Consider the following 26,502-nt stretch of genomic DNA (forward strand, 5'->3'; position numbering starts at 1 on the left):
CACTAAGGCCTGACTCTCATTTCATAAGGGCCTGACTTTGGACCCACTGGGCACTAAATCTGGTCCTCACTACAAACTGACTGTGGTCCCTAATATGGCCTGATTCTGGTTCTCACTAAAGCCTGCTCTCATCTTCACTTTAGCCTGACTCTCGTCCTCACTCTGACATGACTCTCCTCCTCACCATGGCTTGACTCTTGTCCTATGACCTGACTCTTTCCTCTGTCCTGAACCTTTGCCTCAATACAGCCTGACTCTGCCTCATTGGGGCCTGTTTCTTGTCCTCATTGGAGCCTCACCGTTTCTCCCTGGGCCATGAGTCTGGTCCTCTCTGTGGCCTGACTCTTTGCCTCACTTTGGCCTGATACTTTGCCTCACTTTGGCCTGATGCTTTGCCTCACTGGGCCTGACTCTGGTCCTCATCGGGTCCTGTCTCTAGTCCTTTCTACAGCCTGTCTGGTCCTCACTGAGGCCAGACCCTCGTCCTCTCTATGGTTTGACACTGTCTTCTCAACTAACTGACTCTATGCCTCACTACAGTCTGATTCTTTGCCTCAGTGGGGCCTGACTCTGGTCCTCAGTAGGCACTGACTGTGGTCCTTACTGGGCCCTGACTTGGTCTCTCCCACAGCCTGACTCTGGTCCTACTGGGCCAAGTCTGATCTTGAATGGGCCTTAACTCACTATGGCCTGAATCTGGTCTTCCACTACATCGTCACCCTTGTCCTCACTTCAGCCTCCCTCTTGTCCTCAAACTGACCTCACTCTCATCCTGACTACAACCTCACTCTGGTTCCTCACTATAGCCTTACTCTGGTTCCTCACTATAGCCTCTCTCTGCTTCTCACTACATCCTCACACTTTTCCTATTACCTGATATTTCTTCTCACTAGGCCCTGACAGTGCTTCTCAATATGCCCTGACTCAAGCTCACTATGCTCTGAGTCTAGTCCTGTGTTCCCTGAGTCTGACCTCGCTGAGCGCTGACATGGTCCTCTCTATGGCTTGACTCTGGTCCTCTCTATAGCCTGACTCTGGTTCTCACTCTACTGCCTGACTCTGCCTCACTACAGCCTGACTCTGGTCCTCTTTACAGCTTGATTCTTTACTCTCTACTGCTTGACTCTGCCTCACTGGGGCCTGACTCTGGTCCTCAGTGGGCCCTGACTCTAGTCCTCCCCACTGTCTGACTCTGGTCCTACTGGGCCCTGAGTCTGTTCCTGAATGGGCCCTGATTCTGGTCCTCACTAGGCCCCTGACTCATCCTCAGTATGGCCTCACTCTGGTCCTCACTATAGCCTGGCTCTGGTCCTCAGAGCATCCTCATACTTCTTCTATTATCTGACGCTGCTTCTCAATATGTCGTGACTATGATCCTCTCTGTGGCCTGACTGTCTTTGTCACTATGGCCTGACTCTGGTCTTCTCTTCAACTTTATTCTGTCCTCTCTACTACCCGACTCTTTGCCTCACTGGGACCTGACTGTGGTCCTCACCATGGCCTCACTGTCGTCCTCACTGGGGCCTGACTCTTGTCCTCACAAGATGCTGACTCTAGTTCTCACTGAACCCTGAGATTGGTCCTCACTGAGTTCAGAGTTCGTTCCTCACTGGGCCCTCACTCTAGTCCGACTCTGGTCTTCACTATGACATTACTTATCCTCTCTACAACTTGACTCTTTGCCTCTCTACAACCTGACTCTTTGCCTTACTGGGGTCTGACTCTGGTACCCAATAGGCCTGATTGTGGTTCTCAATGGGCCCTAAGTCTGGTCCTCCCTACAGTCTGACTCTGGTCCTCACAATATCCTGACTCTGGTCTCACTAGAGCCTAACACTTGTCCTCACTAGATGCTGATTCTGGTCCTCACGGTGCCCTGATTCTGGTCCTCAGTGGGCTCTAACTTTGGTCCTCACTATAGCTTGACATTGGTCTTCTTTTTGGCCTGACTTTCATCCTCACCATGGTCAGACTCTTGTCCTCACTATGTCCTGACTGTCCTCCATGGCCTGAATTTTGTCTACTTACAGGCTGACTGTTTACCTCATTGGGGCCTGACTCTTGTCCTTACTGGAGCTTGACACTGTTCTACACTGGGCCCTGAATCTGATCCTCACTATGACATGACCCTTGTACTCAATAGGGCCAGACACTCTTCCTCACTTGTCCTTGAATCCGGTCATCATGGGGTTTTAACTCTGGTCTACACTGTGGCTTGACTCTTGTCCTAACTAGGACCTGACATGTCTCATCCTGGCATGACTCTCACCCTCACCATGGCCTGACTCCTTGCCTCACTGGGGCCTTGATTCTTTTCTTGACTGGATGCTGACGCTGTTTCTTACTGAGCCATGATTCTGGTCCTCGCTACAGCCTGACTCTGGTCCTCACTAGGGCATGACTTTCATGCTTGCTAGGACCTGACTCTGCTCCTCACCGTGCACCGATTCTGCCCTGTCAATGGTCCTCTCTGTGGCCTGACTCTGGTCCTCTCTGTGGGCTGACTCTTTCCTCACTGGGCCTGGCACCTGTCCTCACTGGACCCTGACATGATTGCTCACTGGGCCATGATTCAGGTCCTCACTGCAGCCTGACTCTGCTCCGCTTTGGGGCAGACTCCCACGCTCACTGGATTCTGACCTCCTGCTTCCTAGGGCCTGACTCTCATCCTCACTGCAGCCTCACACCAGTCCTCACTGTGTCCTCACTCTTGTCATCACTATGGTCTCACTCTGGCCCTCACTATGTCCTCACTGTGCCCCTCACTACAGCCTCCTTCTGGTCTTCACTACAGCCTCACTCTATTCCTATCTATTGCACGACACAGCTTCTCACTATGCCCTGACAAGGCTTCTCTATGGCCTGACTATGGTCCTCACTAAAACCTGACTCTGATCCTGACTGTGCACTGACTCTTGTCCTCACTAAGTCCTGAGTCTGGTTCTCATGGCTTGAATCTGGTCCTCTCTATGGCCTGACTCTTTGCCTCAATAAGCCCAACCCTTTGCCTCACCAGGCCCTGACTTGCGTCCTCACTGGGCCCTGAATCTGGTCCTTCCTAGGGTCTGGCTCTGGCCCTCACTGGGCCCCGACTCTGGTCATCACGACAGCCTGAATGTGGCCCTCAGTAGGGCCTGGCTCACATCATCTCTGCGCCCTGACGCTCATCCACGGAGCCAGTGCTGTAGCTGTGGGCGCGCCCTCCAACACCCCACTGGCAGAGACCACCGTCCCCTCACAGACTCTCACCAATTGTCCTATGGACCCTGCTCAGGCCCTGGCCTGGCCAAGGCTCTGCCTCAACAGGGAAGGCTTCCTTTTTCCACTTGGGCTCAAGTAGGTGATTATGAAATCAAAGCCAAGAGCAACACAGCACAGGCTTTACTCAGACGCCAAAGAACAGAGAAGCAGGAACTAAGTTCACAGCTCAACTTCTCGCCCACCTGGAGAAAGTGGTTTGGTTTTAAACAGTAAAGACACTGGGAGGAGGAGTGAGGCTAATGCTGGGGAGGCAGGTACGTTTAGGGGAAGGGCAGGGCTTTTCCGAATTAGCAGGGGGCTGCCTCATGTTTACCTTTTGGTTCTTCACGTTGGGTGTGGCCACTGGTAGGTGTGTCACTTAATATAATGATCAAGTTAGCAGCCAGTGGTGACATGAAAGGCGATCTTAATTCCCTGCCCAGGAATTGAAACTGGGAAGCCTGGATGAGAACCATGAATCCTAGCCACCAGATTGGCAAGGGCTAGAAGCTAGAAGCCATTTTTCCCTGGACCTTTGCCCACAGTGAAAAGTGTATTTATCACAGAAATAGAAACTGTAAATTCAGGTATAAATTTTTTAGAGACATAAAGAGAATAACAACAAGTGGGGAAGCACATGGAGAAATGGCTTGTTAAGATAGAAGCACAGCAGAGAAAGGGTGTGGGCATCCCCCCTAGTGAGGAGGAGCAGAGGAAAGAGATGGTTAAGTCATTTATATGGGGCATTTCTTCCGGGTCTTTGTTTTCCTTCAGGCTAATTATCTGGTTTCTTTGTCCACACCTGACCTACCCTGGGACCCTCCCCTGGGTGCACACTCACTCTTCAGCCAGGATGGATCTTGAAGTGAAATCTTCTGGGAAAAGCAAGACTCACTGCTCCTGGCATTATCTCTTGAGTTTTGACACATAAGAAGACTTTCTGTGCATGCGCAGTGTCTCCCTTGTCCCAAAAGAGTGGTGGGCAGAGATCCCTTAACTCTTTACTCATACAGGATTTTGCGCCCCCTCTTTATCACTGCCATAACTATTACCTTAAGGTGTTTGCAAGAGACAAACACTGGCTATTTACTCTTTGTTGTTATTTCCATTTCACAGGGCAACCAGGAGGCTGATTGTAAATACCTAGACTGAAGCCCATCTAACTCTTCCCTCAGAAATGCTAACAGTTTTAAGTATCCACCATGAAATGAAGTACACTTATTCGTGTCCCATGAAATGCAAACAGGAGGCCAGTTATGTCTAATCTGGAGCCCATCTATCTCCTACATCAGTAATACAGTAAATCAACACACAAGGTCTGGTGGAAGTCAGAATCATCGCCAGCTTGGTCCCAACCGGTTCCACCTAGTTTTGCTTGTGTAGCTACCATTCTTCTCTCGGGAACCTTTCCCTTAGAGACTTCTGTTACCTCCTGCTAAAGGTTGGGGCTAAAGGGTTGTGAACAAGGACACCGCTTTTAAAGGAGGGTTCAGATGCTGCTACAGAAGCCCCTAATCCTTCCCTGAGAATACTGAGTTGGGGTGAGGGCATTGAGGCAGCAGGGCAGACAGCTTGCCTTAGTGCTCATGTGGTGAAGGGGGCACAGAACCAGGGGCTCAGCCTGCAAAGCCCAGAACCACTCACACACGGGCTCCAGAACTGTTCCTGGAGTGACAAGGAGAAGGGCTGTCCCACCTACTAGACATGGAAGAAGGTACAGGGTCTCCTGTGCTCTTGGAATGACAAAAACGGGTGCCCCACCTACTAGATGTGGAGGAAGGGGCGGGGTCTGCTGTGCTCCTGCAGTGACAAGGGGAAGGGGTGTGACACCTACTAGACACTGAGGAAGAGGGCGGGGTCTGCAGCACGCCTGGAGTGACAAGAAGGGGTGTCCCACCAACCAGAAGAGGACAAAGGGGCAGGGCCTGCAGTGCTCTTGAACTGACAAGGGGAAGGGGTTTCCCACCTACTAGAGGTGGAGGAAGGGGCGGGGCCTGCTGGGGGGCTCCAGGGCTCAGCACTGGCTGGGGTGCTCACAGCTGAGACAGGCCTCAGGGCACAGTGGGGAGGCACCGGTGGGGGCCCTGAGGCGGTCACTCACCCATCATGCCTCTCCCTCCTCAAGGGTGTCTAGGGTGTCTCCTCCCCCGTGACAAATGGCAGAGCCCTGACAGTCACCCCCACCCCAACTCCCAGGGAAGCTCACTGGAGACTTGGCACCCGGCTGGGGGCTGGTCACGTGATGGGTGTCTGCCCTCCCCCTCCAAAATGCCAGTGCCCAGAAGGGGAGCCAGGGCTCAGCGAGAACCTCATGGTTAGTGCAAATAGCATAGGTGCAGGGGCCTGCCCCTAATGGGAGAGAGGCTTTAGAACAGAGCAGGGAGCTTCCCACCAGCTGCATGAGCTTCCTGGGGCAGCGGTGGCAGACGACCACACACGGAGGCTCCGAACAACGGAAGCCTGTCCCCTCTCAGGCTGGGGACCAGCCGTCTGTGGTCAGGTGCCCCAGTGCTGCGCTGCCTCCAGAGGCTCCAGCACAGGGCCCTTCCTGCCTCTTCCGGCTTTCTGGGCTCCAGGAGTTCCTGGGCTTGTGGCCCCCTCCCTCCCACCTCCGGCTCCACCTTCACCTGGTATCTCCTCTGTGTCTGTGTCTCTTAGAAGGATGCTTTCAACGATGTAGGGCCACCCCAATCCAGAATGACCTCCTCTCCAGATTCGTAACCAATTACACCTGCAAAAACCTACTTCCAAATAAGGTTCCATTTTCAGATGCTGAAGTCATGACATGGACACAGCATCTGGGAGCCACCCATTCACCCCACTAGAGCCCCCAGTTCCCAGACGCCAGCCTGCCTTCCTCAGGACAGCACTCAGGCTGGTGACTTTCCGTCTTCCTGCAGGGAGGTGTCTTTTGTTTCTTACTGTGACTTAGTGAGGCTTCGTGGGGGACCCTGCTGGCTGACCTCCTGGCAACCCCAGGGACCATGCTGGGTGTCCTCTCGGAAGTGCGGGAGCATGGCCAGGGCTCCCTGCGCATACTCTACACTGACTAGTTGGTGGTCAGGCACCTGCGTGGGCTGGACTGCTCCCTGGACCACTGCACCTTCTACCACATCAACAGCCTGGTGCACTGTGTGCGGGCCTCTAAGACCATGAGGTGTGGACCCGCCTGAACGCTGGGAGCCCTCCTGCCTGTCCTATGGCCTCCAGCCCCCCAGAGACCCTCCAGTCCTGGTGTGGACACCCCCATCCAGTTGCAGACCCCTGCTCCTGCCAGGGACACCCCATCCCAGTGGCCCCCAAGAGGCCTGCTGAGAGGGGTGAGAACTTGGCCATGAAGAAGACAGGACAGTGGCGGGCTTGGACTCTGGACCCAGGGATCAACCTTCTTCTGTCCCATCCAGGTCAACGCTGATGAAGAAGTCTGCAGAAGCCAACCCATGGATCCACCTGCATGTAAAGAAAAACCCAGAGTTAAAGAGCTTGTCAGCAGAGTGGAGAAGGCCAGACAGAAGTCAGCCCAGCAATAGTGGGAACAGACAGAGAGCAGAGGTCTGTGCCCTCAATAGCAACGACAGGACTGGGGCACCTGGGGGTTTGGTGGCTTCTGTGAATGGATGCAGCCTCCTGGAGAGTGAGCCAGCCCTGTGTCCACACCAGATGGGACCATGGAGGCTCGGTTGTGACTGTTACCAGTCTCGAGCTGAGACAGCACGATAGGAGCCTTACACAATTAGATAAGAAGACAGTCATCTTATTCCTAAAACTGGATCAATCAGAACTTCCAGGATATAACTTGCTTCACTAGTTCCTCCAACCTGAATTGCCCCTTGCTAGCCAAAGAGACTTTTTCTATTCTTCCAAGACAATAGATTCTTAATGTGTAAACCTTTTGCTTGAAAAAAAAATGCGTGTTTCTTGTGAAAAAATCTTCTCCAAAAATACAAACAAAATACTAGTAAGACAATGAAGACAGGGCCGACCCTGACTGCAGCAGGTGTAGACAAGAACAGGGGCTACTTGGGCACTTGTGCCCCAAAGGCCCAGAATGTGGTGTCTGAGCCATCGGGCCTCTGACTCAAGGGGTCCATCTCCACCTAGGCTCATGTCGGGGGCTGCTGCAGGGAGAGCCTGGCCTTGGGTGACTTTCCAACTTGTCCCACCTCAGCTTCACCCCCCTGGGCGTTCACTCCCAGCTCACCCCACCCCATTAATAGTCTTCAAATGGTGTCTCTCACTCAACAGGCCTGAGTGGGAGGTTTTAACACTGAATGGGGGTCCAAAGACCAGTGCCCCACGTGTCCGGAAGGAGCCTCGCTCTCACAGTCATGTCCCAGTGCACCTGGGGCTGGTGGTGGAGGTGGGGGTGTGGCAGCCCCAGGCTCTGCTCTGACAGAAGCTCTCTTTCTGTGGACAAGTCTCTCCTCACTCCTCTATCCTCCCTGGAAACTCAGGAGCCACAGCATACGGGCACCTCTGGCACCAGGACCCACCCTAGGGAATTTCTCAGAAGCAGGGACCAGGCCTCTTTGTGATGCACGGGGCTAGGATGCCTCATACCTGGGAGGGCCTTGGACTCAGCGAACTACCACCTGGGGTCTCCTACCCACCCACCTCCACCCCCAGTAGAGGGCTCTTCGATTCCAGGGCCCCAAGACCCTCCACCACTTTTGACCCTGATCGCAGAGTCAGGGATCCAGAGACTGCCTCCCAGATGCTTTTCCTGGAGGCTCCCAGAAGTCCCTGAAGCTGTTATACTCAGGGTTAGTTATGATGAAGGATGCAGTTAAACTCAGCAAGGACAGGTGTGGAGCAGAGTCCAGCCTCCTCGGCTGTAGCAGCCCAGGAAGCCCACATGAGTTCTGAGGTGCAGGGTTTACGATGTGCCTGACCTCAGCCTCCAGCCCCCCGGGGACTCGGGAAGCCCCACCATGTACCATGCCATGACGACAGACCAGCCTGGAAAGAGGCCCAGGGAGCAGAGACACCCCCAGCAGACTCCAGGTGACTCCAGAGCCAGAAGCAGAGGCCTGGGCTCTGTGCACAGGCAAGCCCCCAGCACACAGAGCAGCGCCTGTCCTGCGTGGCCAGCAGGGGCGCACGAGGTAAGCTAGTGTCCATGGGCCTCAGTCTGTGGCCACTGGCCACACTGGCCTGCTCTGCTCACAGAGCGAGGCCGATGGAGGGACAACAGGGTGGAACAAAGCCAGGTCATGGGCAGGCTGGGTGAGAAAGGGTCCCAGGAGCGAGAAGCCAGCTGCCCTTGCTCATGAGCTGAGAGCTGACATCCACCCTGTGGTCAGTAACGTCTCCCCACATCCCTGGTAGGGCTGCATCTCCCAGTCCTGGGGCAGGGTCATACGTGTGTACACAGCAGCATGCACAGCAGTGCATACAGCAGGCGCGGCGTCTGCCCTTGCCATGCAGTCGAGACCTGGTGAGGGGGAGCATCCCGACAGGCAAGGGGGTGACTGCGGGAAGGGCACTGGGGTGAAGCGTTTAGGAGCATTTGGAGGGAACCCTCGCCTGTCAGCACATGACTGAGGACACTGACCAAGGGTTGGGGAAGCCCAGGGAGGGTCCTGGGTCACCCCTGAGGCTGGACGAGGGGTGTGGGGCACGGGTGTCAGAGCTGCTCGCTGCTGGGCGACGCCAAGCCCCGCACCCCTGGAAACCACCCGGTGTCCAGCTAGACCGCAGCCAGGAAGACAAGGGAAGCCCATTGACATAGCTGTAAACACAGGCATGAGGCGTTCACTCTCCTCTTCACCTGGCGTGGAAAAGGGCAAATTGAACTGCAGAGAGATGGGGATGAGGTAGGAAGCGTGGGTGCTTGGAGCCTAGAGAGGAGGGTCTCCCAGTGAGGGGATGAGGCCACAGGGAGCAGGAGGGGCGGGGGACGGGGGCAATGGTCAGTGAGTGCTCGGCACTGGGGCACATCCATCGTCCTTTGGGCCGGCCCCTTTCCTGAAGGCGGGGTCTATAAGCACAGGGGCCTCTGCCCTTGGAAGAGGGTTTCTGTCTGGATGGTCCCCGAGGCTGGATGTTGGTGGGGACACGGGCCCATCTGGCAGCTGTGGTGAAGACTGCTCTCTCTGAGGGAATGAGGCGCACACCCAGTCCCCGATCTGTGGACGGTCTAGTCCTCCGGGGGTTTTGGGGTCAACAGAATTGATCCTCACTCCATGGGATACACGGAGGGGAGGGGTGGATCCATCCTGGCCCAGCTGTGCCTGGGCTCTTGGGGAAGACCTCTCTGGCCCACAGACTCACAGGCGTCAGTCACCACGGCTCTCAACACCCTCCTCTGAGAACAAGGTGCAAGGGCCTACCCTGTGAAACGAGGCGCCTGCGTCGGGGGCTGGAGGGTCCCTTCTCAGACGGCCACACTCAGGCAGGAGGTGGGTGAGGGTGGCCTGCAGGCACTCACCGTGGTCATTACACCACTGTGGCTACTTTCTCGGGCCTGAGATGCCCAGTGGACGGGGGCCAGGCAGCCGTACCACAGGGAAGAGTGGGTCTTCCTGGACCCTGGGTCCCTCCTCCAGGAAGGGACGGGGTTACGTCCAGAGGGGAGGCAGCTAGTGACTGCCCTGGGTTTCAACAAGCACGACGCCCAGGCCTCCACAGGCCAGGTTTGGGATTCCTGTGGCCCCAAAACAGAACAACCGATGCGTGTGGGGGGAGGTGTGAGGGGTGTAATGGGGGACACCTATTACACTCCCAGGCCTGGAGCCCTAGATCCAGGTGCTGGGGGCCTGCTCCTGCTGCAGGTTCTGTGGTCAGCTGGTTCCAGGTCTCTCTTTGCCCATTTCTGTCTCTGCTCTCACCTGGCCTTCTCCCCATGAGGACTGCTCCCCCTTCACATAGAGGTCAGTGACCTCATCTCAACCTGGACAGCTCTGCAGTGGCCCATCTGCACACAAAGTCCCATTTTGAGGTCCTGGGGAGTCCAAGTTCCTGGGCCTCTTGAGGTGACAAATCCTGGTGGTCAACACAGCTTGTGGGGATGTGGCGAGGTGGGGCGGGGGGGGCGGGGGAGGGGGGGTTCCAAGGCCAGAATCCAGAAGCCTCATGGAGGAAGCAGTGTCCTGACTCAGGGAGGACAGATGGACAGGCAGAGGCAGGAGGAAGGCCAAGTAGGGGACCACCCCTGCCCTCTGGGTGGTGAGCAGTCTCTAGAGGGCCAGGCAGGAGCTGGCAGGATGGGGATGTCAGAGGCAGGTGGCCCGGTCTGCAACGTGGGTGTCACTTAACAGCAACCATAACCCATAACCCAGCCCGCACACCTTTCTCAGCCCTTCAATTCAAACCACCAACACCAAGCCAAATCTAATCAAATCACACAAGTATGTAATAATAAGAAAACTACATCAGTATACCGGATAAACAGGAAAGCAAGAATTCTCCACAAAATTAGAGCAACATGGAACCATCAGAACATTGAATGGACGGTACCATAAGCAATATCTCTATACCAGAAATGTCAAGTTGTTCCACATATTAAAACGAAGCAGTGTATTGAACCCCTATAAACTGTGAGGCAGAAACACATGATCATTTCAATTCCTGCAGAAGAAACTATAATCAAAGTCCAGTGCTATGGCATGATACAAACACTCCAGAAAGTAGGAATAAAAAGAAATCTGCTCAATGTGAGAGTAGCATACAAAGCCACATCAAGCTTCATGCTCAGTGTAAGACAGTGAAAGGTTGACTCCTGAAATTGGGAACAAGGACAGGAAGCCAGCCTTCACCACTGTTACTCAATAGGGCACTGGAAGTGCTACCCAGAGGTCTGAGGAAAGAAAGAAAAGGCATTCATACATGAACAGAAAAATTAAAACTGTGTCTGCTCACAGAACACAGATCACACTATCTTATATGCAAAGCTTCCTATGACAATGAAAAATTATTTGACTAGTCAACTAATTCAGCAAAGTCATAGGATAAAATATCACTTTACAAAAACCTATCTTATACATATACACTAGCAATAAATAATCTGAAAATGAGCTTATAAAAATAATTCCATTTAAATGTTAACATTAATATTTAGGGATATATCTAATCAAGACACAAACCTTGCTCTGATGTATATAAGGTTGTCTATCCATCTGAAATTACTGGAAAATAAAATACTTTTCAAAACACCATGTCAAAACCATGCCAGAAAAGCAAAGAAAATATTAAATTTCCATATAGAGGCCAAGCCTTATCCAGATCCAGTTGACTCAAAATCCACATGGAATTCAGAAGGCACTTTGGGAAGACTATATTAGGGCTTCCCTATAGAGGCTCTGAGTGACCCCATGGACTATAGCCCTCCAGGCTACTCTGTCCATGGGATTTCCAAGGCAAGAACACTGGCATGGGTTGCCATTTTCTTCTCCAGGGGATCTTCCCAACCCAGGGATCAAACCTGGGCCTTCTGCATTGTAGGCAGATTCTTTACCATCTGGGCCACCAGGGAAGCCTGACCCTGCTGCTGGGGAAGATTGAAGGCAGGAGGAGAAGGGTACAATAGAGGATGAGATGGTTGGAGGGGATTACTGACTCAATGGACACAAGTTTGAGCAAGCTCCTAGAGATGGCAAAGGACAGGGAAGCCTGGTGTGCTGCAGTCTATGGGGTCACAAAGAGTCGGACACACTGAGCAACTGAACAACAACATAAAGGACTTCCCTTTCCTCCCTATTGTGGACAACCTGGATGTGGCAGAAACTGGGATTTTAAATTCCAATTTTCTACATCATTCCACCAAAAAACTACTAGAAATAATAAATGAATTCAGTAAAGATGCAAAATAAATACACGGAAATCAACTGCATTCCTAAACAATAATAATGAACCATCCAAAAGTGAAAAAACTCTATTTACAATTGCATCAAAAAGAACAAAATACCAAGGAATAAATTTAACAAAGAATGTCAAAGACCCATACACTGAAAACTTTAAGACAATGATGAATAAACCAAAGACACAAATCACTGCAAAGATACCTGTGCTCATAGAACAGAAGAATTAGTTAAAGACACTTCTGCTCACCATGAATATTCATTGATAGCCTGAATATTCATGGAATGGACTGACGGTGAAGCTGAAGCTCTGATACTTTGTGGCCAAAGTATTGATGCAAAGAACTGACTCATTGGAAAAGACCCTGATGCTGGGAAAGACTGAGGGCAGGAGGAGAAGAGGGTGACAGAGGATGAGATGGTTGGATGGTATCACTGACTGGATGGACATGAGTCTGAGCAAGCTCTGGGAGTTGATGATGGACAGGGAAGCCTGGCCTGCTGCAATCTATGGGGTTGCAAAGAGTCGGAAACGACTGAGCGATGGAACAACAACTTGTGTTCATGGAACAGAAGAAATACCGTTGTTAAAATGTCCATTCTACCCAAAGCACACAGTGAATGCAATCCTTCCTAAATTTCCAATGATATTTTTCACAGAAAGTGCAAATCTTCCTAACATTTGTGTGAATCACAAAGGACCCCAAATAGCCAAGGTGACCCCGAGAAAGAACAGTCTGTAGGCATCTCCCTCCCTGACTCCACACTAAATCTGGCGAAGCTACAGTCACCAAAACTGTGCGGAATTGGCACAAAAAACAGGGACACGGCCAGAGGAACAGGACAGAGGGCACAGAATTCAGCCCACACGGATGGTCCGTTATCCATGACAAAGGGGCCGAGGACTCACCAAAGGCAAGGACAGTCCCCACCATAAACAGAGCTGGGAAAACTGGACACCACATCCAAAGACGGGCCCTGGACACCGTCTACACCGCACATCAAACTGACTAAAACCCCCGCTTCCCACCACGGCCTTCTGGGTCGTCTGATAACTAGTCATTCGCACACAGGAAACTTCACCAAACTTCTCCTGAATTTTCCTCACCTTTTCCTCTCGATGTCGCCTGAGTCGTCAGGAATCCCAGCTCCCATCAGTGTGGACGCCGCCCCGTGTTGTCCTGAAGCCGGAACCCCAGCGACCTCCAAGGAGATTGAGCGCTCACCTGGGAGTCCCAGCCGAAGCCCTGCCGTGCCCAAGCAGACAAAACTCCCCCCGCTACGCTAAGCCTGAGCTGCAGGGAACACGCATGCGCTGTGAGTCAGTGACGCGGGCTCAGCGCCACCCTGTGGTCAATAAGGAAAGTGCCGGCCACGCCTCACTCACAGGTCACTGGGCACAGCGGCCCCTGCTGGCAGAACTGCTGAGCCTGTTAAACTGGAAAGCGACAGTCGCTCAGTCGTCTGACTCTTTACAGTCCATGGAATTCTCTCGGCCAGAATACTAGAGTGGGTTACCTTTCCCTTCTCCAGGGGATCTTCCCAACCCAGGGGTCGAACCCAAGTCTCCCGCATTGCAGCCGGATTCTTGACCAGCTGAGCCACTAGGGAAGCCCACTAAACTGTAAATTCAAACTCAAATGAAGACAATATCCCATAACTTTTCAAAAATAGGTAAAGAACAAAGAATTGAAAACCATATAGAATGAAATAAATGTAGACACAAACTTTATGAGGTACACAAAATTCACTCAAAATTGTTTATAGACAACTTGAAAGGTTGCAGCTGCTATCTGCGTGCTACGCTGAGATTTGCTGCCTCCAGAGGAAAGGAATTTGATCCGGGGTCAGAGACGAGGCTTGACCACTGGAGCTTTTTGTGTAACAGAATTTTATTCAAGTATCAGAGAGATAGAGAAAGCTTCTGACATGTACATCAGAAGGAGGCAGATAGAATGCCCACTTGCTAGTTTTTAGCAAGGCATTTTATGTCTGTTAGCGAGCTTCTAATCAGATAAAAGAAACACCTCCGGGGTGAGGGGAGTTTCACCAGGCCCCCCTCTCACAATATGCATTTTTGAGATAGGACGGCCAGGATGTCATCCCTGGTCATAAAACAATTGACATGAATACTGGTTTGTTGAGCCATTATCAGCCCAAGGTTTGAGAAAAGAAAAAAAAAAAGTTAGTCTCAGGCAGAAACTGTTTGGCCAACAGGGAAGGGGAAAACAAAAGAAAACAAAAAATGTCTGCCACTTGCAGTTTATTTCTCCCTGGTGCTTCGGGACCTCTGGCCTTCCTGTTACCTTCTCACAAATTTTAAATGCAAAACTATTCAAAATTATAGAAGAAAACATAAAATTGACATGAGCTTGGGTTTGGTCATGTAGATCACAAGCTTTGTCGTTGTAACAACACAAAACACACCATTCCAGAAAGAAAGGCAGGAGATTCCACGGACTTTATAAAATTAAAGATTGCTACTGTTGTGAAAACCTCACTCAAAAAATCAAAAAACAACACAACTGGGAAAAAAATAATATTTGCAAACACATATTTAATAAAGGTTTTATCACAAAATATACAAAGAACTCTAACACAGCCCCATTAAAATTAGCAAAGCTCTAAATGGATACTGGGTCAAAGGAGGTACACAGTACACAAAACTGTGCCCAGGACTGGGGAGTAGAAAAATAATGGTCCAGCTGACTCCTCGAGCCACGTGTGAACTTGGACTAGTCCTGTCCCTCCTGGAAGCCTCAGAGAGACAGAGAGGGAGCAAGGGGAAGAGAGCCAGTTGAGCTCATACCTAACTAACCCTGACCATTCTCACTTTCATTCAACATGGTCTAGCAGCAAGAATACTGGAGTGGGTTGCCATTACCTTCTCCAGGGGATCTCCCCGACCCAGGGACTGAACCCAGGTCTCCTGCAGTTCAGGCAGATTCTTCACCATCTGAGCCACCAGGGAAGCCCTCCTTGATTTCAAAATATACTACAACAATAATAATAATCAAGATGGTATGGTATGAGAACGAAAGATATACACATAGACCCATGGGACAGAATTGAGAGCCCAGAAATAAGCATATAGAGAGAGAGCTGAAAGTAAAAGTGAAAGTGAAAGTGAAATCACCGAGTCGTGTCTGACTCTTTGCGACCCCATGGACTGTAGCCTACCAGGCTCCTCCCTCCATGGGATACTCCAGGCAAGAGTACTGGAGTGGGTTGTCATTTCCTTCTCCAGGGGATCTTCCCGACCCAGGGATCAAACCTGGGTCTCCTGAATTCTAGGCAGATGCTTTAACCTCTGAGCCACCAGGGAAGCAGATCATTTGAAAAGACCCTGATGCTGGGAAAGATTGAGGGCAGGAGGAGAAGGGGATGACAGAGGATGAGATGGCTGGATGGCATCACTGACTCGATGGACATGGGTTTGGGTGGACTCCGGGAGTTGGTGATGGACAGGGAGGCCTGGCGGGCTGCGATTCATGGGGTCACAAAGAGTCAGACACGACTGAGCGACTGAAGTGAGTGAAGTGATATAGTCCATTCATCTATGTCAAAGGAGGTGAGACTACACAAGGAGGTGAGACTACACAAGGAGGTGAGACTACACAATGGGTAAAAGAGTCTCTTCGGTGAATAGTGATGGGAAAACTGCACATACGTGCACAAGGGTCACACTGGAATCCTTTCTCTTGCCACCTACAAAAGGAGCCTCACAACGAATCAAACACTTCAGTGTAAACCTGAAGCCATAAAACTGCTAGAAGAAAGCTTTCTTTGACATCAGTCCTAGAGATGTTTTCTGGATCTGTCCCCCCAAGCAAGAGAAACAAAAGCAGAACAAATGAGACTCCATGCAACCCAAAAGCTTTCCAATGGTGAAGGAAACCACTCACAAAATGAGAGGCAACCTGAACGTGAGAAGATGTTTGCGAACAATATTATCTGAAAAGGGGGTCATATCCAAAACGGATGAAGAACTGACACAACTGAACCTCCAAATACCCAATTAAAAATTGGGACTGAACATTTTTCCAAGGAGTAAGTACAGATGGCAAAGAGACACACGCGACTATCATCGATATCACCTGTCACCTGGGAAACGCACATCAAAAGAACATGGAATTTAGGTTACCACCTCACACCTAAGATAAAAAAGACTGACATCCAAACGAAATAAACAAGAAGTATCAGCGAGAATGTGGAGAACCCTCATGCATTTTGTTGGGAATGTTCACTGGTACAGCTACAGAAAAACCATAGCCTTGACTAGATGGACCTTTGCTGGCAAAGTAATGTCTCTGCTTTTCAATATGCTATCTAGGTTGGTCATAACTTTCCTTCCAAGGAGTAAGCATCTTTTAATTTCATGGCTGCAATCACCATCTGCAGTGATTTTGGAGCCCAAAAAAATAAAGTCTGACACTGTTTCCCCATCTATTTCCTATGAAGTGATGGGAACAGATGCCATGATCTTCGTTTTCTGAATGTTGAGCTTTAAGCCAACCTTTTCACTCTCCTCTTTCACTTTCATCAAGAGGCTTTTTAGTTCCTCTTCACTTTCTGCCATAAGGGTGGTGTCATCTGCATATCTGAGGTGATTGATATTTCTCCCGGCAATCTTGATTCCAGCTTGTGCTTCTTCCAGTCCAGCATTTCTCATGATGTACTCTGCATATAAGTTAAATAAGCAGGGTGACAATATGCAGCCTTGACGTACTCCTTTTCCTATTTGGAACCAGTCTGTTGTTCCATGTCCAGTTCTAGTTGTTGCTTCCTGACCTGCATATAGGTTTCTCAAGAAGCAGATCAGGTGGTCTGGTATTCCCATCTCCTTCAGAATTTTCCACAATTTATTGTGATCCACACAGTCAAAGGCTTTGGAATAGTCAATAAAGCAGAAATAGATGTTTTTCTGGAACTCTCTTGCTTTTTCCATGATCCAGCGGATGTTGGCAATTTGATCTCTGGTTCCTCTGCCTTTTCTAAAACCAGCTTGAACATCTGGAAGTTCACGGTTCACGTATTGCTGAAGCCTGGCTTGGAGAACTTTGAGTATTACTTTGCTGTCTAAGTCTGGGATGTGGGAGAGTGTGAGGTAGAGAATGAGAAATGACTTCTAATGAGTATGGGTTTCCATTTTGAGGTTATGAAGATGTTCTGTAATTAACAGCTGCCTAACAGTATTCTTGCCTGGGAAATCCCATGGACAGAGGAGTCTGACAGGCTACAGTCCATGGAGTTGCAAAAGAGTTGGACACAACTTAGTGACTAACAACAGTGAATGTACTAAAAACCATTGAATTGTACACTTTAGATGAGTGATTATAAGCTGTGTTTTATATCACAATAAAGCACCCCCCAAAAAAACTCATCCTCTGACACAAATCACATCAAGATCCTCTGTGCCCCACCTGCTAGAGTAATGGAAATAAAAACAAAATAAACAAATAGGACCTGATTAGACTTAAAAGCTTTTGCATAAAGAAGGAAGTTATATGCAAGGTGAAAAGACAACCCTCAGAATGAGAAAAAATAATAACAAACAAAGCAACTGACAAAGAATTAATCTCCAAAATATATAAGCAGCTCATGCAGTTCAATATGAGAAAAACAAACAACCCAATCAAAAAGTGGGCAGAAGACCTAAACAGACATTTTTCCAAAGAATACATAGAGATGGCTAAGAAATACATGAAGAGATGCTCAACATTGCTCACTATTAGAGAAAAGCAAATCAAAACTACAACGAGGTATCATCTCACACTGGTCAGAAAGCCATCATCAAAGAGTCTACAAACAATAAATGCTGGAGAGGGTGTGGAAAAAGGGAACTATCTTACACTGTTGGTGGGAATGCAAACTGATACAACCACTATGGAGAATAGTAGTAGATTCCTTAAAAAACTAGGAATAAAACTATCATACAACCCAGCAATCCCACTATTGGGTATATGCCTTGAGAAAACCATAGCTGAAAAAGACACATGCACCCCAATGTTCATTGCAGCACTATTTACAATAGCTGGGACATGGAAGCAACCTAGATAGCCATCAGCACGTGAATGGAAAGGAAGTTGTGGTACATATACACAAAGGAATATTACTCAGCTATAAAAAGGAACACATTTGAGTCAGTTTTAATAAGGTGGATGAACCTAGAGGCTATTATACAGAATGAAGTAAGTCAGAAGAGAAAGACAAATACCATTTATTAATGCAAATATGTGGGATCTAGAAAGATGATACCGATGATCCTACATACAAGGCAGCAAAAGAGACACAGACAAAAAGAACAGACTTTTGGACTCAGTGGGAGGAGAGGGTGAGATGACTTGTGAGAGAATAGCACTGAAACATATACAAACAGATAGCCAGTCGGAGTTTGATTTATGATGCAGGGCACCAAAAGCCGGGGCTCTGTGACAACCTGGAGGGATGGGGTGGGGAGGGAGGGGGGAGGGGAGTTCAGGAGGAAAGGGACACATGTATGCCTATGGCCAATTCATAGTCATGTACGGCAAAAACCATCACAATACTGTAAAGTACTTACCCTCCAATTAAAGTAAATGAAAACTTTAAAAACTTACCAAATTTGTGAATTTTTATATAGCAATTTTAATATTGAAGATGGTAGAAAAAGTAATATTTTGGCATATTATACTTTATTATTTCAAGAAATGTAAAAACTCAACTGAAATGCAAAAAAAAACAAACACCAGATTTGTGCAGTGTATGGAGAAACTGTCGTGACTGTGTCACCATGTCAAAAGTGGTTTGTAAAGTTTCATGCTGCAGATGTCTTGCTGGATGATGCTCCACAGTCAGGTAGACCTGTTGAAGTTGACTCTGATCAAATGGAGACATTAATTGAGAACAATCAACATTATACCACACAGAAGATAGATGACCTACTCAAAATATCCAAATCAAGCGCTGAAAATTACTTGCATTAACTTGGTTAATCACTTTGATGTTTGGGTTCCACATAAGTGAAAAAAAAAGCTTCTTGACCATATTTCCACATGCAATTCTCTACTGAAACATAACAAAACATCCCGTTTTTTAAAACAAATTTTGATGGACAATGAAAAGTGGATACTGTGCAAAAATATGGAGTGGAAGAGAATGTGGGGCAAGTGAAATGAACCACCACCAACCACACCAAAGGCCAATCTTCATCCAAAGGTGATGTTGTGTATATGGTGGAACTGGAAGGGAGTCCTCTCTTCTGAGCTCCTTCCAGAAAACCAAATGATTAATTCCAACAAGTACATTCAATTGGACCAATTGAAAGCAGCACTCGCATTGTCCTGAATTAGTCAACAGAAAATGCATAATCTTCAATCAGGATAATGTAAAAGCACATGTTTCTTTGATAATCAGGCAAAAACTATTACAGCTTGGCTAAGAAGTTCTGATTTAGTCACCATATTCAGCAGACATTTCATCTTCAGATTTCCATTTATTTCGGTCTTTACAAAATTATCTTAATGGAAAAAAATTCAATTCCATGGACAACTGTAAAAGTCTCCTGGATCAGTTCTTTGTGCAAAAAGATAAAAAGTTTTTGGAGGACAGAATTATAAAGATGCCTGGGAAATGGCAGAAGGCAGTGAAACAAAACAATGAGTACATTGTTCAGTAAAGCTCTTGGTGACTATCAAAACTGTGTCTTTTATTTTTACTTAAAAACCAAAAGAAAATTTTGGCCAACCCAATATAATATTGCCTGTCATTTATACATCATTTTTTAAAAGGGAATTTTCTTGGGGTCCAGTGGTTAGAACTCAGTGTTTTCACTGGGAGAGCCTGGCTTCAATCCCTGGTTGGGGAACCAAGATCATGTAAAACAAAAATTAAATAAATAAATAAATTTAAAAAGAAGAAAAATACTCTTTAAAAAGTAAGAGTATAGTGAGAGTAAAAAGCAGATGTTACCTGAAACTTAGAAAGGATGCAGGTTGAAAGGAAAACATCTGCTGAAGTTTGACTCTCAAGCGGATCAGACAAATCGAGGAACTGAAGAGGAACAGTGATGGCATGCTACTGGAATGTTTGTTTGTTTAAACAGGCTTTATCGTTCTTTTTAAGGAAGTTTTGAGTTCACAGCAAAATTAGACAGAGTACAGGGAGGTTTCTTAAGCTCCCTGCTCTGCTATTCCCACCCCCCACCCAGGTACTGAAAGCCTGCTGCTCCCTGACACTGATTCTGTGTGTCAGTTACTATGGATGAATCTACATGAAAACATCATGGTCACCAGAGTCCAGCATCGACATTAGGCACCACTCCTAGTGTTGTACATTCTGTGGGTTTTGACGACTTATCTCACCATGAATGTATCACACTGTATACTTTCCTGTCTTAAAAATCCTCTGTGCTTGACTTGCTTATCACCCCCCACCCCCCAACACTGCCACAAACTCCTGGCTATGCACTGGTCTTTTCACCCTTTTCGTGGCTTGCCTTTTCGGCAATGTCCTAGGTAGTTGGTATCCTGAGCTTTGCCGCTCTCCCAGATTGGCTTCTTCCAATGAATAATATGCACTGAAGGTTCCCCACCTGTCTCCCCATGACTCCATATCTCTCATGACTTTTCAGCACTGAAGAATATCCTGTTGCACGGATGAAGCCCAGTCTATGTGTCCCTTCACCTCCTGAAGGACATCTTGGTTGCTTCCGAGTTCTGCCAGTTATGAATAAAGCTGCCATTAAAGTCCTATATAGACTTATATAAGCATTAGATGTAAGCATTCGACTCACTTGGGTCCATGGAACCAAAGAGTTCAATGGCTGGATCATATGGTGAGAATGTGTTTCATTTTCAGAATTTCTGAAGATGGTAGCTGACAGCATGTCAGCATACTGAGGAATTAAGCCAAGGAACAAAGTAGAATTCAATGATCCCCGCAAGAAAGATGTCACCAAGACAAAACCACACTTCCACCCTCTGAGGGTTGACAGCTGATCCTGAGAACAAAGTGGCCACAAGACCGATGCACAGGAGAGAAGCATCCACATTTATTTCCCCTGAGTTTTACGTGACCCAGGGCACCCTCCTAAGGAAATGAAGAAAGACCCAGAGAAGTGGCAAAACCTAAATCCTTTTCTGTTGAGTTAAGCAAAGAGAGGTGATTGCGAAAAAGGAAGTACACTATGTGGGGAGGCTAAGGAGGACAAGGACTGTAGTCAAAAAGTCTGTTTGTACAGAATCTCTCTGCCCTTAATGGTAACAGTGTCATTCACCTTCCAGCAGATGAAGGACATGTTCCCTGGGGGTGGGGGTGGATATTTTCTCTCCTGTTTCCAGAAAGAAAGAGGGAAGGTGCAGCACACCCTTTTTGCACTTGCTGTCTTGAGGGGGTTGCTTTGTTTTTGCTGTTTTTTAAAGTGTGTGTCTGTATGTATATGTATGTGTTAGTCACTCAATCATGTCTCACTCTTTGCAACCCTATGGACCCCAGGCTTCTCTGTTCATGGAATTCTCCAGCCAAGAATACTGGAGGGGGGTTGCCATCCCGTTCTCCAGGGGATCTTCCTGATCTAGGATCAAACCCCAGTCTCCTGCATTGCAGGCAGATTCTTTACCATCTGAGCTACCTGGGAGCCCCAAAGTGTCTGAAGCTCAAGACAATAATCTGGTTTCCTTTACATCGAAGTCCGTTACCTGGGGTTTGCTTCTGATGGGAGAAGGGACACCTGCTGCCATGATGGGCCAGGCAGGCAGAGGAGGATAAAATGGGTGCAGGCCGGTGTCTGTTCTTTTCTCATGTGTTGGAGAGATGAGTCTGCTCTTGCTGGATGGTATCTAATCTCTCCATGAACAATCCAGCAAGATATCAGCAGAAAAGAGGAAGAAAAAGGGTCAGGAGAACATGGAGAAGATCATTGATAGATGCTGGGGTCTCCTGAGCAACGGTTTTGTGGGAGGCACACACACATCCCCAGTCTCTGGACCACCATGTTGACGGTGGATTTGGGGCGTCGGTCATTTTGAAGGTACGGTGCTTCCATCAGGCCACTTTGGGGCACTGTGTCCAGCTCCCCTGAGCAAGGCCGTCATGGCGACACGAGACGGGGCTCACCAGGGATGGCACTGTGCCAGAGAAAGGGACACAGCAGTAAGTCATTGAGCTGAAGTACTTCTGGGAGAGTCTGAAGTGGCTGAGGTAGAGAGGGACCAGCTGGCGATTTGTCGGCTGGTTTGCTGAGTTGGGTGTTATTATCTGGATGAGGAAAAAGCTCTTAAAGGGGAAGTGTTTGTACAAGGGGTCTGGCAGGATGGGAGGGTGCGGGTCAGTCTCTGGGCCAAGAAATGCAGAGAATCTGCAGAGGCTCAGACTCAGCTTTTCTCAGAAATAGGCCCAGAGAGGAGCTGGCCTCGTTTGTCACAAAAGTAATGGCACCTCAGCAGTTATGACAGAAGGCTTCCAGAAGGAACTAATGTGCAGAAGCCAGCACGCCTCCAGCCCTGCAGCCTCAGGCCTCAGCTCTCAGGTGGTGTACCTTTCATAGGAGAGATTGATTCCTGCTTTCAAGGAGACTGACAGGAGATGGAACCCTTAACCTTAACCCTTGAATTGTACCCTTTTCACATGATCCTGGGGTTATGCGGATTGGCAACCTGACTCTTTCAGGGAGATTCCTTCGTCTCCTGCCTGGAGATGGAAGAGGAGGAATCCCCATCCTCCTAGTCACACCTGATGGAGTGAATGCTTGTCAACCCGAGTTTTCAGCAGGAGAGAGGGGACGTGTCAGGGAAAAGAGGGTGTGGGTCAGGGTTAGGTGCCACCGACCTCTCTGTTCTTCAAAGACGCAGCTGACTTTTCAGAGTGATTGTGTCTTCATTTTTGCCTGCTCCTACGTCAATATCTAGGACCTGCGATGGTCTGTTTTTTCTTTTACTTTTCACTAGCTTTGCCTGTTTACTAGGATGTGGTTCAAAGTTGTTCTTTGTGGGCTCACTATTTACTCCCTTCAGAAGCCACATGGAGCCATCAGAGAATCCGTGGTTTTGGAAAAGTTATAGCTAATCAGAAACCCAATGTTTATTATTCAGAATTGTTTATGCTTTTCCTGGAGCAAATAGTTACTGGAACCATAAAATAAATAATGAAAGTGAATACCTCTATGCTGTAACATTTAACATGGATTCATCTGAGATATTTATTTACACACCAAGGTGAGCATCTGAATTGTCCCTTGGTGTGGGCAGCAAAATGTTTCAATGAGCTCCCCCGAATTGAGTGACAAATGGGAGCATTTTCTCTGCATTTAACACACACTAGGCTGGGTATTAGGAATTCACAGATATTGCAACTTTCAATTCTCTGAGTTATATAAGTTACCGAACCGGGTTTGATTTCCCCATATTGCATGTGTGCTCAGGTATGTTCGACTCTTTGTGACCCTGCAGACTGTAGTCCAACAGGCTCCTCTGTCCATGGATTTCCCAGGAAGAATACTGGAGCAGGTTGCTATGCCCTCCTCCAGGGACTCTTCCTGACCCAGGGTTGACCCCACGTCTCCGGCATATCCTGCATTCTGCATTGACAGGCAGATTCTTTACCACTGAGCCATCTGCAGCAAGCCAAATGCTGAGAAACCAAGCCATGCAGCTGAGAGGGAGCTTATCCATGAGGCATCCAAGTGTGGAGACAGAACAAGTCTCGTCCCCAGCCTCCCAGAAGGTGAAGGGCTTGTGATCTGTGTGGGTAAAGCTGAGATGAGGGAAGTGTGGGGAAATGTAACGGGCAATGAGAAGAAGGTGAGGTAATTGTCCAGCTCAGGCACGCCTAAGCTGCATGCTTTAGAATACACGCTCAGGAAGTGCTAATGCCAGGGTGTTCCCAGGGGGTTGCTCTTGGCCCTCTGAAGTCAGAAGGTCAATGAGTGGAAGCTTGCATGTGCCCAGCTGGAGGGTCAGTGGTCTTAGCCCACCTTTAGTAGCTCAGTTCAAACTGCACGATCTGGTTCCAAGTTCCTTCAACAAAAACAACTTGAGCAAACATTGTTTTGATTACATTTGAAGGACATACAAGTCTTCTGCAGCAACAAGTAAAGTGAGCTTAATCAATCAAGGCAGGTCACAGGATTTAACTTATGATTACTTCTTTTTTAAGTGAAAGTGAAAGTCAAAGTGTCCAAGTCTTTGCAACTCCATGGACTACACAGTCCACAGAATTCTCCAGGCCAGAATACTAGAGTGGGACCTTCCCAAACCAGGGATTGAACCCAGGTCTCCTGCATTGCAAGTGGATTCTTTACCATCTGAGCCACCAGGGAAGCCCAAGAATACTGGAGTGGATAGCCTAGGCCTTTTCTAGGGGATCTTCCTGACCCAGGAATTGAACTGGGGTCTCCTGCATTGTAGGTGGATTCACTACCAGATGAGCTACCAGGGAAGCCCTCGTTTTTAAGTAAGCCAATGGAAATCTCTCCCTTTTTATTTCTTAAAACTCATAGTTTACTGCTCTTTATTAAGTATCTGTTTGTAAAATATTAAATTATATAAAGAATCCAAGTGTTGGCGTATAGCCTGTTTAAAAATATTGTACTTCTTTGCTGTGCAACCTTGGGCTTTAGGAAATGATACAGGAGTCACACAATCCACATGGAAAAGAACAATAATTATATCATGTGTGCTAGAGAGTTATACTAATAATAACAATGTATACAGTATATCTGACTTAGAATATGTGATGAATGAAACATAACTCGTGGAGTTTGTTAAAACTAATGAAATCAGTATTACCTTAATGTGAACTGTGGTTCCAATATTCTTAAATTTTCCAGAATTTTCATGTGTCTATCAGTTATTATTGTTAATAACTTATTTTGCTAATAATAGTAACTAAAAAGACATGCAGCATTAGACACTAATAGTGTCACAGAGTCACAGTTACCTTCATTATAATTCTATGATATAAAATATACTGAAACTCAAAATGGCTAAATAGGATAAAATCACATAGATCTGAAGAAGTGGTATGATCCAGATGAAAACTATATCTGATAAATGCTAAAGCTATGCTCTTACTTGCTTTATTTTACTCAATTTCCTATAACAGCAAAGAAACTTATTAAAATCCCAATAGAGTTCTCCCAGATTATACCTACCTTTCTTTCCATACACATGGAAGAGAAAGAAAAACATTAATATTGATACGTGTGAGATAAATTATTTTTCCTCTAAATATCTTAAGTTAAAACCACACTGTGTTGTACTGGATTTATTAGTGTTACACTTTGTCTCTTTGATAGGCTGTGAGGTCCTGCAAAGATTGGTAAGAGTGTTCTGGATCTACTTGTATTAATAACAAGCACTTTGCTGTTGACTCATTGAAAAGCCTGTGGAAGAAAGGAAGGAAGCTATGCAGGCAGGCAAGAGAGAGGAGAGACTGGCTGACACTCCCAGGGTCTAAAAGCAAGACCCCAGCACTCTGGAGTTCTGAAGCAACAGCACTAAGGGGTTGAAGGAGGGAAAGCATATAGCAAGAAGCTTTAAGGTGTGCTGCAGCCACAAGTAGGAACCAAAAGACTGTGTCATAAAATATATACATGGAGTTGAGAAAGTAAAAGGGAATGAAATCAGCCACCATGAGCAGGACGGTGTTAGCGGCCCCTTTCTCAGGAGACGTCCTACGGGCGAGGCTGGAGTGGTGGACGTAATGCACTCTCCGGCGGGGACTATGCAGGAGATACACCATGTGGACGCCAGCCAAGATCATAAGGACTATTAACATGGCACCCACAAAGCAGACTGGGATTACAGATATTCCAGAGAGAACTTGTACTGGCAAAAGAGCAGGTTCCCTGTTCTGGAAACACTGTTATTGTCCCAGGAGACACTTTGCATGGGAAAGAAGGAGTTGGTTGCCAGATTCAGGGTCCAGCAGAAGAGGCAGGAGCCCACGTTCTTTGATGCCCGGCCCTTGAGGGCTGCCCATGCCGCACTCCTGGGGCTAATGGTGATGGCCTGCAGGCAGCTCAGCAGGATCCCGGGGAACCCTGTGCAAGTAGTAGGTGACTCTGCACCCAGTGGCCCCCAGGACACCCGGGAGTCCCAGCACACCCACCACATGAGGTGTCCCCTTGGAGACGAGAACCAAGGAGTTGGCCACAGCCAAGTTGGACAGAACCACGCCTGTGGGCTTTGGCCTGTGTGCAGTGAGAAAGGACGAGCTACAGGTGGACAGGAGGAAGGCGTTTCCCAGAATGCCAGCTCCCGCCTGGAAGAGGAACACAGCCTTCAGGACCATGGCACCAGTAGTGTCTGGGCATGTCTGTGCAGGCGTGTGGCCAGGGAACCAGGTGGCCTCCTGGGACATAACAAAATAGCATGGTAAGCCCAGGAATCACAGGGACACTGGCCCTCACCATCTGCACAGACAGAGAAGGGATCACGGGGACCCTGGCCCCTCCCATCTGCACTGACAGAGAAGGGATCACGGG

General features: G+C 48.3%; 1 long non-coding RNA gene across 1 annotated transcript; it reads right to left on the bottom strand.

Moving 5' to 3' along the window:
- Nucleotides 1-5,982: 5,982 nt before the first annotated feature.
- LOC120879102 lies at nt 5,983-13,324 on the bottom strand. The gene is made up of 2 exons (XR_005724705.1): nt 13,147-13,324; nt 5,983-6,690 (listed from the first exon to the last, which is right to left on the bottom strand). It is a non-coding gene; the product is annotated as an uncharacterized LOC120879102 (long non-coding RNA).
- Nucleotides 13,325-26,502: the final 13,178 nt, after the last annotated feature.

This window comes from Oryx dammah, unplaced genomic scaffold (assembly GCF_014754425.2).
Source record: "Oryx dammah isolate SB20612 unplaced genomic scaffold, SCBI_Odam_1.1 HiC_scaffold_19, whole genome shotgun sequence".
NCBI classification, from domain to species: Eukaryota; Metazoa; Chordata; class Mammalia; order Artiodactyla; family Bovidae; genus Oryx; species Oryx dammah.